Here is a 9,453-nt window from a genome sequence, read left to right as displayed (position 1 = left end):
CTTACATTTTGTGGATTCTAGTATCTTAATAATCTTTCCTTTTACCACTTATTTTCAAATCATTATTGGTTTATTTTTATTCTCTTAAATAGTTTTATTTTCAATCTTTTATTTTATGTTCATAACATTAAAACTCATCAATCTTTGGAGCTAGGTTAGAATTTATTAATTTTGGTTTAAAATAGTTTTCTTTTTTATTTTAGACAACTCATTTGGGTTCGATCTCATGCTTACACGAACACTATATTCCATATACGATTTGTGCGCTTGCCAGTATAAATTTTTAAAGCATACTCGTTTTGGGTCCATCAATATTATTAGTACTCAAAATAGTCACATATGAGATATGAGTACTTGTAAGTTACCGAATTGAGGGTTAAAACCGAGAGGTTTCTTTCAATAGAACTCGGTCTTGAGAAGACAAGTATTTTATGGTAACAAAATACTATAAGAGTTCTACCTATATGCTAGGGGTGGTGTCGCTTCATGAGAATTGGAAGTATTCTCAAGAACATCCATGAATGGAAAGTGCACATGACCATTAACGGTGCAAAGCGAGACATGGATTACTCAAGTGAACATAACAAAAGTGTGTGTGTTATCACCGATTTATTACTAAGAAAAGTTGGTTCAATGCCTAGTGCAACCAAATTTTCAAAAACTTTGTGGTACCCTATAGTAAAGTTCAAGTTGAAAAACACTTTACTTTATGCACCAATGCAATGTCTTCTATAAGAGATAGTAATTATTTAATCAAGTGGCGGAAATGTTATATTTTAAAGGGATATTTGCGGTATAAGTACCCAATGTTTGGGTTTTGTACGCGGCATAGACCCAATGTTTATTTTTAGTGGCAATAGTACCCAAAGTCAATTAAAAGTGTAATTCTGTCAGCCTCCTCCGTTAGGTTTCCGTTTCGTGATAACTGGACCAGCACGTGTCACTCCGTGATTGGTTCAGCTCAATAATATTTTTAAAATAATTATGATTTGGACTAATAAAAATGGGACACGTGTCTGCCAAATCAGCTCATTAACAGACCTAACTGAGGAGACTAACGAAATTACACTTTTACTGACTTTGGATACTATTGCCACTAAAAATAAACATTGGGTCTATGTCGCGTACAAAACTCAAACATTGGGTACTTATGCCGCAATTATCCCTATTTTAAACATAATGTTTGATTGATTAAATAAGTGTTAGAAAATGTGAACTATTTAATCTAGTGGGGGAATGTTATATTATCTTTATAATATTAGGTATAGATTAAATAATGTGACAAAGTGTTGTCACACATTGTAACATAATATATATGAGAGTTACATTTTGGATAGTGTGTATATCCAAGTGTGTAACATATTTGGAGTTACAAAATTAGTTACAAATTTGTATCTCCCAAATATTACCCAATAATGTGTATATTGTATGTTACACATTTGAGTTTGAATTTCACAAAGTCATAAGTGATATGGCTGTTGGAGATGTGATTTTAACTCACACAAAGTGTATAGAAGTTACAAAATCAAGTGGGAATGCATTTGGAATGTTTTGGAAAATTTTGAATAATTGGGAGGCTAAAATGCACTATGGTCGCGGCCACTGTTATCCATAGCCGCGGCTTGGAGGACAGAAGCCAGTGGCCGTAGCTAGTCATATCCCAGGCTACGGCCTGGAGTGCTAACAGCCTATTCCAATTTCGATTTTCTCCAAATTTGAACGTTTCCAACACCCAAGTAACTCCAAAATCTCCATTTTAAATTCCATCCAATTAAACATTGGTAACATCCATGGGGGTTGATGGAATTTGAAATTCAAAGGGTGTCTCAAAACTCTATAAATAGAAGCCTATTGCTCACTTGTAAGACACACCATTTCTTTCCACTACAACACTTGGCTAGAAATTCACAAAAGATGATTGTTTATTCCAGATAGCTATTTCTAATTTGTGAGAGTTCCCTTAGTGCTTGAGATAGGGGAAATAAGCTTTTGGACAAAGGTTGTAAACCTTATTTGAGTTGGTGATCCCTAACGCTCTTCACTTTGGTTGTGTGAATGAGAGAGCTTTACTTCTTTGTTCTTGTTCTTATATTATTTATTCTATTGCTTTTGCTTCATCTTCCTTCTTTTCTTTACATATTTATTTGTAATTTTTTCTATAGAGTTGTATTTTATATCTACCTCTTTTTTTCTACATCTTCTAGTTTACTTGTAACTTTTGTCATGGAGTTGTTGTTTCTATTATTATCTTCATCTTCTTCTTTCTATATTTACTTGTAATTTTGCAATTGAGTTGTAACTTTATGTAATCAATCATCTTTTCATTTGTATCATTTTGTCTAGAGTTGTAATAGTCTTTCTTATTTCCATTGAGGCAATATATATTTATCTGTAACAGTATAAGTAATTAATTATTAATTGACACTTAGTAAAAAATGCGTACATATTATTCTACTTAATAATTATAATTTTTAATAATTTAAGTTGCAATTACTTTCGTGAGGTTGCTTAATGCGTAGATTATCAGGAATCTCAACATTAGGAAGGTTCATAGAGAAAAATAGATTGAAAGTGTTGACGATCACTAATACAATCTCCTCATGGCTATTCAGATCTAAGTTCATCGGATCACAACAATAAGCATGATATGCATATGGTACCAATATAAGCAACATCCCATGTTCACTTCATAAGAAAAATAAACAAATTATAACTCAAATGTCAAACAAAGAAAGTATTCATGGGTCGAGCAAATGACAAATTTGCAAACTTACCCATGGTTCCAAGGGACAAGTATAACTCGTTCTCTTGATTTTACTTCATTGCATCGTCTGAACAGATTTTGAACATGATCTTCGAATGAACTCCCTTGAGTGGTAAAAAACAATGTCGAATCAGGCCGCCCCTTGCCTTGAAAGAATTCACACGCGGCCACTACAATTTTAGGATTGACAAATAAAAACATATTTTGGCGATCTTGTTGTGCCACATACTTTAAATGAACCTAATAAAAAAATACGAAAAATATAATTAGAAAAAATTGTTATCTGAATGAATAAATCAAATTAGAAACTTAAATGAAATGAACTTTGTGAGATATATACCTCATGTAGCAGACAACACTGCTTGTCCAATCTTCTCCTTTCAAGAAAACTGAAGTATGTCATCCTTGCATATGTAAAAGTATGACATATCCTGATTGAAAACTTCATACTATATGCCTGGATTGACACACTCGTTGTTATTAGCCCAATGATATATGATATTGTATAATTGTTCCAATGGAGTGTGTGTAGCGTCCCAAATTTGCTAATAAGGCTTAGGGCATTGATTAGCGTGCCTGGAGGAAAATAATTGAATCATTGTATTAATATATGAATTTGATGAGTATGTGATTAGAAATGCATGTTTAGGTGAATTAAATATCCATGTGGGCCCCATTTGGTTATTAGGGGCATGTTTGTAATTTTAGGCCGTTGAGGGCATAAATACAATATTTGTGTATATTGTGATCTTTACTACGTGTGAATGGTGATATATTTGTGATGCACGATCTGAGACAGTCCTAGGGATCGATATAGCTAGGAAGTCACAACGGGACCCAATACCCGACTCGGGGCGAGTCAAGGGGTATTTTGGGCAATAGGCGTTAAATTGAGTTATCGGAGTACGAAAATAAATATTTGGAGATATATTTGAAGTTAGAGCGTTTAGGAGGGAATGTTGGGAAAACTTACCATTTTTCCCTCGGGGACGTTTTTGGTACCCCGAGCCTTGGGACTAACTTAGTCACTTAAGTTAGGTAAGATAAAACAAAGAAACTCAAAAATCCGACCCTATCTCCCTTCTCTCTCCCCCTTGTCTTCTCTAGACTTCTCCAAGGGAAAATCTTTGAAGTTAAGTGGAATTGTTCGGCTGGAAGTCACAAATTGGAGCTCTAGACTTGGAAATTAGCTCAATTTTAGCTTGTGGTTTCAGACAGAGGTTAAGTTAAGCTTTGAATTATGATTTTTAGCCATAAAAATTCTGTAGTTCTTGGCTGAGTTTTAACTTTATTGGGTCTTTGAAGTTAAAGATTGAATTTGGGATTTGATGAGGTTTTAAGCTAGCTTCTTGTTAGGTTTTGTTGCTAGGACCATTCTAGAACTACTGTGATAATTAAATTGTGTTGTTGGATTTATTTTTGAGTTAAATTGGCTGGTTGAAATGGGGGGTTTTTTGGGTTCGAAGTGGGTCAGGTCGTGGCACTGTTCTTGGTGAGCCGCGACCCTCTAGAACAAATGGGAGGCTAGGATGAAGGGTGGGCTACGGCACCCCTTTGGTTGGGCCACGGCGCGTGTCTGCTGTGTGGGCAGGCTGAGCCTCTGGTTGAGGCGAGCCGCGGCACAAAGCCATGGGGCTGCAGCTCTTAGGGGGTTTTTGGACCCCGAGATTGTTTTTGGCTCAGGAATCCAAAAGTTAAGGCTCGGGATGGATTTTATCACCAGGATTGGTGGAATCCAAGGTCCCGGAGACTATAATTATATCCCAAAGTTATTTAATGGATAGAGCTTGATGGATGGATGTTGTTGATACGTTGTGACTAGGTTTTCAGCGAGGCTTGAACTAGGGGATTGTGCTCAGGATATTGGTGCTTGGGAAGCTCGAGACACAGGTAAGAAAACTGTTGTACCTGTAGAGCAGGGCGTGGTCGTATAGTTTGTATTGCAAGGCACGACCTTATGTGATTGTGTTGTAGGGCATAGCCCTATTATTTATGTTTGTATTTGTTTAAGTATTTGTTGATTATATGTTATGTATTGCATATTTTTCAATGAACGACGAAGGCCAAGAATGGCAGAAAGCCGAGTACGGCAAGGGGTCGGGAATGGCGTTAAGCACGTGGAGTGCAAGGCCGAGTACGGTCAAGGGAAGCCGAGTACGGCAAGGGGCCGGGAACGACGTTAAGCAAGTGAAGTTCAAGGCCGAGTACGGCAAAGGGCCAGAAGCGGTGCTGAGCAGGCGGAGTGCAAGCTGCTAGGGTGAGACCCTTCTCAGATGCTTGAGTCATCCTCACGGTGTAGACCACGAACCAAGGGCCTGGTAAAGCGCCTGGGACGGCATGGTCGTTATGTGTTTAGCCTGTTGGCTGCCTTGTTATATGTTGATTGTTTGTGTTGAGTTTTCTTGCTGGGCTTCGGCTCACGGGTGCTCTATGGTGCAGGTAAGGGCAAGGGAAAAGTCGACCAACCATGAGTACGAAGAGCATGGAGCGTCGTGTACATGTTTGGCCTGCCTAACTGCCACGGCCAGTGGTATTTTTGGGAGATGTTATGTATTAATCTAAATTTTGTCGTTTAGTCAACCTTAATCATGTTTTTGAGTTGTAAATATTTCTAAACAGTATTTTGGGATCCCAAATGTATAACGCTTTATAATTCCAATGAATGACTACATTTTCAAATTATATGAATTTTATTAAAGTTTAGCCACACTTTTAACCTAAAACCTCGATTAGTGAGTTAATTTCACATTTTAAACTCACTTAGTAACGGCTCTAAGGAAGTAGGGCATTACAGTGTGGGGTCATTGTATTGGAGGAGTTAGTGGACATCTTTCTTCTTGTTGTTGCGGTGTTGACGGAGCTTTTGGTCACTATGATCTAGTCCTACTTGTAGAAGGAGCCTGTATACAATAATATTAAGAGCTAAATAAAATACAAACAAATTAATATACAATAGTAAAGATATTTATGTAAAAATATGGCATCACATCGTGATATATATCTTCAGATATAATGACCAAATCCTTAGGCCACGCTATTGGATTCTCAATGGCTTGAGCAACTATGTACATATCCAAATCAAGATATGAAAAAATGGAGAGGAGTCGTTGGCTTAAGAACGCCAAAATCATAACTTGGTAGTTGTTGCATGCCTCTCTTTCAATGAGTTTACCTGATGTAACAACGTTTGAAAGCGAACCAATGGCTAATTGGCATACTCGGCCCTGTGCAAGAAACAAGTTATATACAAATGAGCATGTTGAAACAATAAAGAAATCTATTTGAGGAATATTCAAGAAAAGTTTAATTACCTCTTGCAAAAGCAGTTATAGTGCAATAATTTGATCTTCTGATTGGGGCAGTGGTGGGTCAGGAGTATGTTGGAGTTTTATATGGCCTAATTAAAATTCAATTTCTTTGTAATCTCATTTTATTATCAATAAAAGAATAGAAATAATTTTTTACTTGATCAATCACTTTGCTCACATTTTTATTTTTATAATTATTTGTTTAATATAAGCTTCTATTAAATCTCAAGCATATAGCTAATCATATTTATAGTGACATGATCACAATGGAATATAAATATGATTATATGTTCAAAAATAAGTTAGTCCTAAGATTTGTCAGTGCACATGATTTACACTGACTTGCCAATCTACGTTGTAATCTACTTACACATTATAGTGTTATGTTCTTTCCTGAACATTAGCAATTACATCGGGCTAGACCGATATTGACAGTAGATAGGATAAGTAAATTGTTGGTATTAAATGATTAAATTAAAGGTGCGCAACGGAATATATGGACCCATTTTAATAAATATTAATACCAGCTAGGATCATATACATATATAAGTATTAAATTACATACAAAACAGATCAGGGATTACCTCTTATAGCCTATCAAGTGTCCTCGAGTCTTTTTGTATAAAATGAACGAACTTCCTATCCAGTAACTGCAAGCTCACACCTTGATCTTCCAAACCAATCCTCAAACACACAAGGACGTGTGTGGGCACGTAGGATTCAAAAGGTTGATTTATATGACTCTCTAGATGTACTCAACAGATGGGATCTAGAGAGGTTTGGCTGAGAGATGAGGTTTAGAATAGTCTTCAGGTTTAGAGAAAACTATCGCTTTAGAGAGAGAGTATATATTTTTAATGTCATAAAAATAAATTAAAGCTACTTCTGAAAGTCACGTACTATCAGACTTATATATAATTCTTTAATCTAATTAAATGATATTTATTTTATTAAAATTAAAACTAATCTAATATTTATATCTAATTATTTATTAAAATCATATTTAAAAATAATAATTAAATAATTGATTAAACAAACTTATTTGAAATTCAAAATTCACATCCCAAGGATAAAAATCCCCGAGTTAGGTGCCATACACTGTACTGTACAGTGTGTGTCGCATAGCCCTATTAGGGTTTCCATAATTTTCTCATTTGTTTATTTAATCAACTTTCAAGACAATACATTTATCCCAACATAAATATTAGTTAATTCAAAATTAATTTTATCTTAAAATATTGGTTTTAAATTAAATAAATAAATATCATATTCAAAATAAGATATTTATTATTCTCTCTCTTTATATCAATCAAAACAAGATTAATATTAATTTTAACTTATAGTTTTTCAAAATAAAAACTATATAGTTAAATAATTAACTAATTCACAATCAATCAATTACCCATAATTATCACATAATTATTACCTTGCCCCTAGAAAATTAATCCATTTGCAATTTAATCCTTCTCTCTACAAATCTTTCTTTTGACATCCTTACACTTGATAATGTAGGACAAAGATGATATGGGGACCATGGACCTATAATACGAAGCTCCAATAAACCAGATTATTAATCCAACTCTTTAATCGACTAATCTTATTTATCAAATCCATGATTACTCCACTATAAATATGGAATTGCACTCTAAGTATTTATAGAATTTTATTTACAGAGTTTTCTCTTGTAGTTTATTGATATAATCAATATATATAGTTATGTCCTCCATTATTGGTTTGTTAATTAGAACTGGTCAAAATTATCATTTTACTCTTCTAATTACCTCTTGATCCTTAAGTACCATTAATTCACTATAGAATAATTAATTTAAAATCAAGTTATAGATCTTAGCTCAATTACTATTTTGTAACACCCTGGTTACCCCAGAACAGTTACGGTGAACCGGAAATTTAACTCGCTACCCGAGTTCTTTGGTTAAAAACGTGCTTCTAGGTATTATTAACAGGCTAAGGTGGAAAACCAACCAAAAAGAAAGGATATATTTTATTTAATACATAAAACTATTCATGGGCCCATCAAAAACACTTTTACAAGTTATTTACAACTCAAAATGGTCATTACTGATTCAAATTTACAAACCCGCCGACCTAAGCGGCAACAATAGGGTAAACCCCTAGTCTCTTTGAGAACTCCTTGGCCGTGGTAGTCAAGCGGCCGCATATGTACACAGCACCACCTAAGCTCTCCACTCAAGGCTGGGTGAGCTTTTCTTTCCCTTTACCTGCACCACATAACACCCATGAGCCAAAGCCCAGCAAGAAAACACAGTAATGCATATAAATATTAACAAATGATTATTATTATAATCACACAGAGCTTATAGCTCTGAACATATGAGTGAATATCAGTTGAGGTTCTAGTAAACCATAATGAGTGACTGACAAGCAAGTCACTAGCTTAAACAGATGAGTGACTGCTGGGTAAATCACTAGCTTAAACAGATGAGTGACTGCTGGGTAAGTCACTAGCTTAAACAGATGAGTGACTGCTGGGTAAGTCACTAGCTTAAACAGATGAGTGACTACTGGGTAAGTCACACAGGGCTCAGCACCCACAGCCATGTGACTAAATAGCCACTATGTCTCTAAGTAACTAGCCTTTGGCTAGACAAGCGCTTATAGTATTCATCGAACTTGAGGTCGGTCCGGCATTAATGCTCTTCTGAGTTATTTAATGTAGATGTCAATTAGATCTAATCTTTGTTGGCTTGCGTTGAATATGCTAAGGTCGTTCCTGACTTATGAGTCAGGACTGTGTGACCAGTGCCCAGTACCACTGCTGAACTTGACTAATGAGTCACAGCTTCACAGTTGACACTGACACCTTTGCCAATTCTGACTAATTAGTCAGTGTCATGCATAAGTGAGCAAGATTTGCTAAGCATTCAATAATCAATCCATGTCCACATTTAATCATTCAACATGCCTCATGACTAACCATGCATGTCACATATGGGGTGCAATTTTCTTACCTCTAATTTGAGCGAGAATGAATAAAAGAACGACCCTTGAGAACGATCAACCTTTTAGTCCTTTAGCGGTCACCTAGTCATAACCAAATATGGGACACCATCAATAAAATGAATAACAAAGGATCCCAAACCAAGATCTAGCCTCCGGGACATCAAACCTCACTAATCCGGGTAGTAGGAACAATCTCGAGGCCTAAAACCAAGTTCTTGAGGTCAAAACACTCAAACGGCCTCAAAACCACCCAAGAGCTACGACCCTAGAAGCTTGAGCCGCGGCCCCTAGCCACATCAGGAGCAAGGGCCGCAGCACCCAGCACAAGCCAAAAGCCTCCAGCTGCTTCTTCAAGCTTGGGCCGCGGCCCCCCACCTAGAACCAGCCAAGAACTCCATT

The sequence above is a fragment of the Humulus lupulus genome, chromosome 7, assembly GCF_963169125.1.
Source record: "Humulus lupulus chromosome 7, drHumLupu1.1, whole genome shotgun sequence".
NCBI classification, from domain to species: domain Eukaryota; kingdom Viridiplantae; phylum Streptophyta; class Magnoliopsida; order Rosales; family Cannabaceae; genus Humulus; species Humulus lupulus.
The sequence above is the reverse complement of the archived record's forward strand: the minus strand, read 5'-3'. Positions refer to the sequence as shown.